Source organism: Podarcis muralis, chromosome 2 (genome assembly GCF_964188315.1).
Source record: "Podarcis muralis chromosome 2, rPodMur119.hap1.1, whole genome shotgun sequence".
Classification (NCBI taxonomy): Eukaryota; Metazoa; Chordata; class Lepidosauria; order Squamata; family Lacertidae; genus Podarcis; species Podarcis muralis.
In genome coordinates this window covers 107,597,338-107,609,189 of record NC_135656.1, presented here as the reverse complement: position 1 = coordinate 107,609,189, position 11,852 = coordinate 107,597,338, and the positions used below count along the sequence as shown (strand labels likewise).

Here is an 11,852-nt window from a genome sequence, read left to right as displayed (position 1 = left end):
GGATGGGAGAAATTTATAATTGATTTAGCAGACCACTGTAAGCAGATGAAAACATTAGCAGGATTTAAATCTCACTTGTAATGTAACAAATATCATGGATAATATGGATTGATATAAAATATAGACTATGAAATAATATGCAGTTGGAAATGTTGACAATAGAACCTGTGGAAGTGATGTGTATGTGTGGGAGGGGGGAGTCACAAGATTAAGAGAAATCTCATATTATGGCTATGTATTTGGCATTGCAATTATTTTTGCATTTGTAAAGTCAAATCACAATGTGGTGTGTGTGTGTTTTTTTTAAAAAAAGATACTGTCTTCACTGTTCACTAACGTTTTCTTTCTTTACTCCCTCTTCCAACCCTTTGATGAAGTTGCCACAGCAGTATCAGAAAAATGGCATACTCTGCGCCATCTGTGGATTACATGTCTAGGAGCCTGGATGTTAGTGATGGTGGTGGATGGTAAAGAAATTATGCATGCGAGGACTCCATTGTTTGCACGCAAACCTTTCGTAGTGCTATGGAACGCACCAACCAGACTGTGCCAGCTGCGGTACAAGGTGGATTTAGACCTTAGAACTTTTAAAATTCACGCAAATCCCAATGACGATTTGAGTGGCTCCACTGTGACAATATTTTATCACAATCTCTTGGGCTACTACCCCTATTTAAAGAGCCCCGCTAAGCCCATCAATGGAGGAATACCACAGCGTGGAAACCTATACAAGCACATCGCCAAAGTCAAGTCTGATCTCAAAAAGGCCATACCTACGAATCAATTCCAGGGACTTGGAGTCATTGACTGGGTAGACTGGAAGCCCCAGTGGATGAGGAACGTGGGCACTAGAAATATGTACAAAATTTGGTCTCTTGAACCTATTAGAAAGGAGAATCCTCACTGGTCTAGTTTCAGAATCAGGAGCGCCGCCAAGCAAGCATTTGAAAAGGCAGGGGAGACGTTTATGAAGAACACCCTTATCGAAGCGAAAAGAATGAGACCAAAGGGACTCTGGGGTTACTATCTATACCCGGAATGCCATAATTATAATTTCATGGTGCATCCAGATAAATACACAGGAAAATGTGAAAAGCTTGACTTGAAATTGAACGACCGTCTGCTTTGGTTATGGAAAGAAAGCACTGCCCTATATCCTTCCGTATACCTGCAGCACAGGCTGCAGTCAAGTCGGAACTCTCAGAGATTTGTGCGCTATCGGGTTATGGAAGCAATGCGTGTTGCTACCATGGCTAGAAAGGACTATGCCTTGCCTGTTTTTGTGTATTCTAGGCCATTTTATGCCAGAACGTTCAGCCCTTTGACAGAGGTAAGGGGAAAGGCATAGACTAGAATCTATAAACCTCCCAGAACCAGCTTAAACATTACTGTTGAGCTGATTGTATACACGTGAAAGCTCCAATGTTAGAGAAAGGAATTCATGCAAGATCCTAGGACAACTTCTGTCACTAAGTAGGCAATGCTCTGAAACCAGAAATCCCTTCTCCGGAGAGTGAACTAGTGTCCTTTGAGCTCCAAAAGTGCAGTAGTCTCACAAGTAGACACTCTCTTGAACAGTTGTTGCCTTGCAAGGGACTTTCCTGCAGATTGCTCTTACAGAGGGGCCACTTATGAAGGAGCACTTTGCAGAATGGAAGCTCCCGGCTCTCAGCAGGTTTGTTTTTTTTAGCCGAAACATTTGTCCTGCTCCCCAAAGCGATTTAATGCTGCTTCCAGGGCAGGCTGGGTTGTCCCCAAAATGATCCAGGGTGGGTTGGCCTGAGCTGAACCTCCACAATCATATATGTTAGGGTTGCTATATTTCAAAAAGTAAAAATCCAGACACAAAAGTTGTTAAGCGTTTATTCTTCTTATTCTTATTCATTTGGCTAAAGTTTCTGAGCTGTTTTTTTTTTTTTGCCAAATTTCCCCAAAAGTATATTGAGTTTTTGAGGTATTTTTAAGGAAAATCACAAAAATAACAACACTTCCGGCATGAGTTGCCATATGTCCGGGTTTTCGGGAATTCCACCTGGATGAATCCTGGATATGTCCGGGAAAGGAAAACCCGGACGTACAGCAGCCCTAATATACGTGTACCATAACACATATACATAGACATTTAAACCACAAATATATGCATTTAAACCATAAACACTCTAAAAAGAAATATACTGTCATGGTGAACAGAGCAAGACTAAGCACTCTCTTCCCTAAATCCACAATACACCCAGAGGTGCCAGATTCTCTGGACAATTGAGGGGGCCCAACGCAGCACCCTGATCTTGCGAGTGAGGTCCTCTGAATATTGAAGGGGCTCTGCCCTTTCAAAAAAAAGAAAAGAAAAAGATGGGGAGGGGTCAAAGTGCATTGGCCTCCAGGAGTCAACGCCTTTAAACACACCAGAATGTTCTTCATGTGGTGATGAAAAGTTGGCAACAGCAGAACGGGGTATATGTGTGTGTGTCATATTTCTAGTGGGAGAGAGTTCCTCAGCAGAGCACCACAGCGAAGTTCTACAGCCACAACTGACAATGAGCTATGTGAGTTGGCTGCATGATGTGCCACAGTCACAGGACCACAACAGGGCCTCTGCTGCAGATAGTAGCATATACTGGCAGAGGCAAGCATTCAAGTATTTGGGGCCTAGGAACGTACTTTATAGACCAAAGTCTGAAAACTGGGCCTGCTTGCATTCCGGTGCTGTTCTTTAAGGATTGGTGAGGTCCATTCCCAAATCGCAATGCCACCCAGAAGCCTGGCAGCCTCATTTTACACCATCTCCAAGCTCAGGAACTCCTTTCAACATATCCAGACAGCCTTCCAGTGTTTGGTCCTTGAATACCGCCCAATCTATGCACCTGATCCTTCTGGAAGAGTTCGGCCTCATCCAGCATGGAGCCAAGTACTGCCCACCACCAGCACTTTCATCTCGACAGAGTTCAGTCTCAACTCATTGGCCTTCACCCAGCTCATTGCTGCACCCAGACTCCGATCCAGCAACTGCACATCCTCTCCTGAATAAGAGCTGGATATCACCCACATACTGTTGACATGGTGACTTTTCCCAACAGGTTCATAGAGTTGTAGAAAAGCACAGGGCCGGAGGTGGCATGGGAGCTCACAGTAGAATCATAGAGTTGGAAGGGACCCTGAGGATTGTCGAGCAGCCCAACCCCCTGCAATGCAGGAATATGCAGTTGCCAGGATCAAACCAGCAACCTTGGCACTGTCAGCACCATGCTCTAACCAACCGAGTTATCCAGGCCGTTTCAGAGTTGAGTTACACAGGTAGCAGGGATGCAGTTTTCGGAATACAGAGTTTTTGAGCTTTATGGGTGCTGAAAAGGGTTCGCATTTATTGTGCCCTATCCTGGTCATTTGGATTGCTGTTCAGAAGGTCGACAGTTCAAATCCCCACGACGGGGTGAGCTCCCGTTGCTTGGTCTCTGCTCTTGGCAACCTAGCAGTTTGAAAGCACGTCAAAGTGCAAGTAGATAAATAGGTACCAGTCCAGCAGGAAGGTAAACGGTGTTTCCGTGTGCTGCTCTGGTTCGCCAGAAGTGGCTTAGTCATGCTGGCCACATGACCCAGAAGCTGTACGCCGGCTCCCTCGGCCAGTAAAGTGATATGAGCGCCGCAACCCCAGAGTCATCTGCGACTGGACCTAACGGTCAGGGGTCCCTTTACCTTTACCTTTACCTTTACCTATCCTGGTCATTCGGATTGATCCCACACTCTTGAAATTGCTGCATGTTTTCACAGGAGATAGACACTAGCCTTTGTTTGTAAAAGAGGGTTGACAGTGTTGTAGAAAACGGCATTAAACCCTCTGGTGTGCACATTCCTACCAGTGAAATCTCTGGCAAACAGGTGTTGCAAGGCGGGCAGGTTGTAGTGTTCGAAAAACCTGTTTCTTTAGTAGTTTCTGCAATGGTGAACCAAAAAAGAAAAGAAAAGCAAAATGAGTGTGTATTATATTATTATTATTATTATTATTATTATTATTATTATTATTATTATTATTATTATTATTTCTATATCACCCTTCATCCAAGGATCACGGAATGGTTTACAATATAAAAACACAAAAATACATACCATAGTAATAAGCAAAAACAATACCTAGAGGCCCCCAACACAGTTTCAAAGGCCATAGATCGTTTAATTAGCCAAAGCCCTGGGAGAAGAAGGCTACTGCTTGGTGCCTAAAACTATGTAATGAAGGCGCCATGTGAGCATCCCTGAGGAGAGTGTTCCACAAGGAGGGAGCCACCACACAAAAGGCCCGTTCTTGTGTTGTTGCTCTCTGGACCTCTCGTGTAGGAGGCACATGGAGAAGAGCTTCAGGTTATGATCACAGGTTGGTTCATAGGGGGACATCGCAGCAGTGCCTTACCTTTGCCTCTTGGTTATTATGCATGTTCCTGCTTTACTTTTCAGGAAGACTTGGTGAATACTATTGGTGAGAGTGCAGCACTGGGGGCCGCAGGAGTCGTCCTGTGGGGAAACCATCGGTATGCCCTAAGTAAAGTAAGTGAATTAAGAAAATGAATTTGATTTTGCAAGAATTCTTGGGTAACCTCTCATCTTCTTCTCTCCCCACCCCTGTGTATTAATTTTGTTTTTTTACATATACAGTGGTATCTCGGGTTACATATGCTTCAGATTACATATACTTCAGGTTACACACTCCGCTAACCCAGAAATAGTGCTTCAGGTTAAGAACTTTGCTTCAGGATAAGAACAGAAATCGGGTTCTGGCGGTGCGGCGGCAGCAGAAGGCCTCATTAGCTAAAGTGGTGCTTCAGGTTAAGAAGAGTTACAGGTTAAGAATGGACCTCTGGAACGAATTAAGTACTTAACCTGAGGTACCACTGCAATACAGTAAAAAACCAAACTGGTCTAAAGAGTAATAAATAATAATAATAATAATAATAATAATAATAATAATAATAATAATGTAATGCAGAAAAAGAAACAAAAAGATATAACAGAAGAAGAAAGGGGGGAGAAAGAAGAAAGAAAAATAAAATAAAATAATAGAACAGAACAGAACAGAACAGCAGCAGCAGCAACAACAACAACACAAAATCTATCACAATTGTATCTTAATGTTCAGTCCACATAAAAGGTAAAGGTAAAGGTACCCCTGCCCGTACGGGCCAGTCTTGACAGACTCTAGGGTTGTGCGCCCATCTCACTCAAGAGGCCGGGGGCCAGCGCTGTCCGGAGACACTTCCGGGTCACGTGGCCAGCGTGACAAAGCTGCATCTGGCGAGCCAGCGCAGCACACGGAAACGCCGTTTACCTTCCCGCCAGTAAGCGGTCCCTATTTATCTACTTGCACCCGGGGTGCTTTCGAACTGCTAGGTTGGCAGGCGCTGGGACCGAGCAACGGGAGCGCACCCCGCTGCGGGGATTCGAACCGCCAACCTTTCGATCGGCAAGCCCTAGGCGCTGAGGCTTTTACCCACAGTGCCACCCGCGTCCCGTCAGTCCACATACAGGGAAGTAAATCCTCCCAGCTCACACCTGGGAGCTTCCCCCTTCCTCAACCTCACACCTTGAGAAAGACCTTTCTTGCCTGCCTTCCTCTTCTGTCCAACACCTCTCTGTATGTATCTTTTTACCCCAAATATAAGTCTTCAGCAGTGCTTTTTTTAAAAAAGGAAAATGGATGCCAGTAATCACCATGAAGTAAGCGCCACACTTTTTAACAACAAAAAAGAGGTGCCGGTGCTGCGTAGCCTTGGGTACCCTCTGAAAAAAAAGCTATGGGCTTCAGAAAATAAAACTGACATATGAGTAAGATAAACAGAGGGCTCTCAAGAATTTAAAATCATAAAAAGAACAAAAAAAAGTAAAGGAGAAAAGAGATTCTTCAAAGAGCTGATTTTCGTGGTGAAAGCTCTGGGGCAGAAGAAAGAAAGAAAGAAAGAAAGAAAGAAAGAAAGAAAGAAAGAAAGAAAGAAAGAAAGAAAGAAAGAAAAGGAAGAAAGAAGGAAAGAAAGAGAGAGAGAGAGAGAGAGAGAGAGAGAGAGAGAGAGAGAGAGAGAAGGGGGGAGAGCTCAGAAAGAGCAGGGCAAAATGTAAATGCAGAGAAGCCACCTGAATGTGACAATCTTGGTGGCTCAACTGAGTGGGCTCTCCTACTAGGCAAACCTATATACCTACACGTTGTGGTGGTGTCAAGGTAAAGGTAATGGGACCCCTGACCATTAGGTCCAGTCGTGGCCAACTCTGGGGTTGCAGTGCTCACCTTGCTTTATTGGCTGAGGGAGCCGGCGTACAGCTTCCGGGTCATGTGGCCAGCATGACAAAGCCGCTTCTGGCGAACCAGAGCAGCACACGGAAACACCGTTTACCTTCCTGCCGGAGCGGTACCTATTGATCGACTTGCACTAAGTGCTTTCGAACTGCTAGGTTGGCAGGAGCAGGGACCGAGCAACGGGAGCTCACCCTGCCGCGGGGATTCAAACTGCTGACTTTCCGATCGGCAAGCCCTAGGCTCTGTGGTTTAACCCACAGCGCCACCCGCATCCCGTGGTGCTGTCAAGAGATCTGGAAATTACAGAAAAAGATGAGGAGCAAAATGAAGAACCCATTTTGCTGCTTTCCTCCCTACCATGGGCTGTAGAAACATACAGATAAATAAATAAAACTGAGATTTAGGGAATCCCCCCCCCCAATTCCCTTCTTTGCCACGGACACATTCCTTGATCACTCAGACAAGTATCTGTCCTGGTCATTTGACAATAGAGATGCAATCTGCAACCCAATATTCCAGTTTATATGGGAGTGAGCCACCGTGGACCCTGTGGAGTTTACTTCCCTGTAGATGTGCAAGGTATCGCTCTGCCACTAAGCCTGTTGTTGTCTTTGTTTTCTATTAGGAAAGCTGCGTGCAACTGAAAAGCTATGTAAGTGGTCCCTTGGGACGTTACATCATTAATGTGACTTCTGCGGCCACGTTCTGCAGCAAAACTCTCTGCAACATGAATGGAAGATGCGTTCGTAGAAACAGTGAATCGGATGCTTATCTGCATTTGCCTTCTCACCGTTATAAGATTGTCTTCGATAACTCTGATGCAAGAAAAGTCCTCGTGAAAGGATATCTGAGGCAGAAGGATAGAAAGACCCTGAAAAGCAGTTTCATCTGCCACTGTTACCAGGGATGGAAGGGGTCGGCTTGCAAGTGGCCTTCGTCCTCAAAAGGGTGAAAACCATACTGGCAATAAAGGCAATTCAGTCTCTCTTACTCAATATTGCACTGTTCCGCTTTTGGTTATTTTTATTCATCTGTTTATTTAAAATATTTTATAGCTTGTTTGTAACCCATTGCAATAGCAATGGGTTAAAAATGTGGTATATATTACATGCCGGCCAAGTGCCCCGTTTTAAGCGGGTGGCGCTGTGGTCTAAACCACTGAGCCTCTTGGGCTTGTCGATTGGAAGGACAACGGTTCGAATCCCCGCAACGGGGTGAGCTCCTATTGCTCTGACCCAGCTTTTGCCAACCTAGCATTTCAAAAGCACGTCAAAATGCTAGTAGATATCAGCATCCAGCTGATTCTTCAACCTGTTAGGATTTTTCCTAACAATCAGTACATCATTCCCCACAAAAGCAGAGAGAACCCACATCTCTGCTGCTCTCCAGAGTCACCCCAGGTTGTTGCCAGAAGCCTCTTGTACCTTTCAAGCCCAGATGAACTGGGAAGTCAAGGAGGTTCCCCTGGCCTTATACAAGGGCTGAGTTGAACCTAGCTCCTCAAACTAAGTGAGGTCTCGCTTGCCAGAAGTTGAGCTACTGCCAGGTTTTTCAGCCAAACTGGTGGGACTTTGTGGCCATAGTGCTCTGCTTGGATTGAGAATGGCTAACCTGTGCAGGGAATGAGAGTTTAACGGAAAAGTATTTGAGATTCTCTAGATTGAAATGGATTATTGAAGGACGGGTGGGACAGAAAGATTCTGGCTTTGGGATTTCAGTGGAAAATTAAAAATAAATTGCTGGCCACAAATGGAGCAACCTCCACTAAACTTAGGCCTTACATTTGGAGAGGGAACTAGTCTCCTTTCATAACCTTCTGGTTACTGAGTAATAGGGAAAAGCTCAAATGTACTACAGTGCCAGAAAGGGGTTGGGTGCACTCTTCCCACCTTAGATCAAATCTATGCTGTCAGATGCCATAAGAAATCTGCAGAGATAGCGCAGGATAGTACACACCCCGGAAATGATCTCTTTCAGCTTCTGCCTTCTGGAAGAAGGTATAGGGTTATAAAGGCCAGGACTAGCCGCCTGAGAAACAGGTTCTACGCAAATGCAATTCTGGTTCTAAACACAGCATAAGGAGTCTCTATAGTATATTGTATTTTAAAATGGGGTTTCAGAGTTTTCAGGGGTTTTTGAATGTCTTATGTAGATTTTCAGTTTCATTGTTCTGTATGGGACAATGACAATAAATATATTGTATTTGTATTTGTATTCGTCTAAACTTTTGCAGGTCTGGCTAGCCATCACTATTGTTCCTTCCTGAAGAGATCATGAGAAGATAGCAACAAGATATCTCCTCCTGATGCTACAACCAGAAAAGTGCTGGCCTAACAGAAAAAAATAGGGAATATGGCCTATAAAGCCAGCGTTCATCCATTCTGTTTCACCTGCAGGTTGGTTGAGAGTAGATTGCTCAGCACATTAAGGCATTACAATTTAAAACTAAAGCTGAACAGAAAACCCAGTGAAAGGAACAGGCATGTCTTCCACGTAAGATGCCATCAGGCATCAGCTGAGGTCTGTCTCAGGCTGCTATGAGCGACTCCCAGCTGATTGCCATGAAAGTATAAAGACACAGGAGGTTTCTTACCATCCTTTTTTTATTCAGTATTTACAGAGAGCGGCTATAGAACCCAGCCTCTTGGATAATGGTGTTGTCCCGAGTGAATCTCCATCCCCCCATCTCTCCCACTTCCTCATTTGTCACTTCTATGGGAGCTGCTATGTGCCCTCTGTCTTTGAGCTCTTTGCTCTCCTACCATTATGGGTTCAGGGTGGTGGTGGTGGTCCTGGAATGCTTTCTAAAGACACTGTGTCCATCGGCTGTCATCTCTCTGCTGCTTCCTCCTCCTCTTCCTCCTCTCCCATTATTTCCCAACTCCTCCCCCCCATTTGCCTCTGAGCTGTGAGCTCCCGCAAACCCCTGTTGTAAATCTAAACTGTCTTCCTCTTCCTCCCCCCTGGCAAGGGTCAGGCTGAGGAGGCAGTCTCCGCCATATCTCCTCTGCCCAGTCCGGGACATTCTGTATGGCACACAGCTGATCCCTCAGCCCATTTGGATTTGTCTTAACAACCAGCACTTTGTGCCTGAAATGGCCCAAGGCAACCACTGCCCTTATCCCTGCTGCTCTTCAGAGTGGCCCCAGCTCCCGCCCCCACATCCTGCCCCCTGCTCCATCTCCTCCTGCTCAGATTTTTCTCCTTCCTCCAGCCCTGGCTCCTGCCTTGCGTAATAAATCACTGGCGTCTTCTCTTGGGTTATTGTTTTCCACTCATCTTGTATGCCCACCTCAGGTCCAATTTTGTATCAGGAGTCCAGGTTCCCAGCTTGATAACACAATAAGCGTAGCTAATTAAAAAGGAGGATTTTTTGCAAAAACAAACATAGCTCCAGACGGCTATAACAAAGCCTCCGGCATCATTACTTAAGATGACACTTCTGAAGACTCCTTCCGGCATCTAAAGAAGATATTGAACTTATGACCCTTGTGTCTCTTGTTTTGCTTCCTATCTAGCAGCCCTCCCATTTGCTCCCATTATTGGATCAGCTCCAACCTCTTCCTTTTCTGAGAGGCTGTCTCTGAGTTTGTTCGTGCCTGATTGTGCTGTTGGCGAGCTTTGGCTGTGTTGTAGCCTGCTCTCAGCTCCTGCCATATCATCCTGCCCGTCAAGGTCAGGAAGAGCTGAAGTCTGCAGCTGCCAGCTCTCCCCTGCCTGACTTCAAAGCTTCTCTGTTCTTGGCTGCTTTCTGCAGCTGGCTGCCAACCTTTGCTTGGAACTGGTTCATTCCTGACATTTTGTGAAGACTTTGGCCACCCTCAGACCCTCAAGCAGCTATCCTATGAGGGCCAGTGGGGACTGAGTGGGGGCTCAGTTGAGGCTTCTGTAATCCATGCAGCACCACTGTCCTCCACTTCTTGACAAACACCATCAGGGTACTGCCTGGTGCCTTCAACAGATGGATGAAGCCCCTTGCCAAATTCTTCTCCAAAAACTCCCACAGCTGTAAGTCAACCCTGTCTCCTTCTCCTCTTGAAACGGCTGGATACAAGGGGCACAAATCTTCCCACTCCCCCTCCTCTTCCGAGAGGAGCCACGGAGGCAGAGGAGGGGACAGTTCCCAACCTTCCTGTTCAGTCCTATCTCTGACATATAGGCAGCCAGCAGGGAACGGCGCCCCCAGGAATAGCTCAATGGTGCAGTTGTATGGCTGGTGCTGCAGCAACTTGTCCGCTTCTTTCTCACAAAGCACATCTCAGAAGTTGGTTCTTCACCCCTGTAAGAGGCCTCACTGGCAACACCCTATACAGTGGCGGCCACTCATGGATTATACCACGTGGCAGTGGCTCTGGCAGTGCTCAGACCCAAGGACCATCAAGCGTTTCCCCCAAGCAATATAGGGATCAGGAAGGTTGAACCAGGTCATCTCCAGTACTGGGGAGGAGGCGGTCAGCTTGACCAGGTGACACACGGCCTCTTCTCAGTGTGCAGGCAGCTCTAGGGTTAATAGGATGGATGCAGGCAAGATGGTCCCTGAGAACAATGGCCTCCTATCAATCATCTTGACCACCAATGGCTCCTCCAGCTTCCAGCACCAAACTCTGGGACATTATGTACAGCCCATTTCAATTTGTGTACACAATCTGTACATTTTGCACCAAATTATCATAGAATCATAGAAGGGACCCCAAGGGCCATCTAGTTTAACCCCCTGCAATGCAGGAATTTCAGCTAAAGCATCCGTGAAAGATGGTCATCCAGCCTCTGCTTAAAAACCTCCAAGGAGACGGTTCCACTGTTGAACAGCTCTTACTGTCAGAATGTTTTTCCATATGTTTAGTTGGAATCTCCTTTGCGTGGCAAGTCCCCTCCCCCCGTGTGAAATGAAGACATTATTTAAGGTTAATGGGCGTAAAAGGCCACAACTTTATTGATTACAGGAATTGAAAGCTATTGGCCTTAGGCATTGGCTCCTATCGACTACCCAGCATGGAGACCAGGAAGGGTTAACCACAAGCCGGGGGAGTCCTGCTGAAGTACGCCAACTAAGATCCCCCGGGTGTCACCACTCGGGGGCGTGCCATAGGCCCTCACCTCCCTAGGTTTTGGACAGGGCAACACCCCCCAGAGTCCTCTACCAGACCACCCTTTTCCTTGGGGGAAGGTGATGGCGCTTCCTTCCCCCCTTCATTTGCATAACAATAACCCCTGCCAATGCCTAACCGCCAATGCCGAGGAAGTTGTGACGTTTGCTACGAGGTAGGCGAAAAAAACAAATGGCTGGAAATGTGCCAAGTGGAAAAATACCTACCAGGCCCCTTGCGGCGAAAAACCGGAGTCCATAGCAAGGTCAAAGCTAGCTAAACCTAAGGGTGGGTGGGATGGGAAAACCGGGGCAGCTGGAACAGGGCAAAGAAGGTGGTCCCCGGGCGCGCCAGCCTTAAATGCGCTAGGCCACGCCTTCCTGGCCCACCGATTGGCCAGCCGGGTCAGTGACGCGCCCGAGGATTCCCTTGCTCTCGCGGGGCCTAAGAGCCTGCCCCCGCGTGTGTGGGAGGGGGTGGGCCCGCAACCCCAC

The 11,852-nt window shown here is 46.6% G+C and overlaps 1 pseudogene; it reads left to right on the top strand.

Moving 5' to 3' along the window:
* Positions 1 to 397: 397 nt before the first annotated feature.
* Positions 398 to 7,223, top strand: LOC114588622 (hyaluronidase-1 pseudogene; annotated as a pseudogene).
* Positions 7,224 to 11,852: the final 4,629 nt, after the last annotated feature.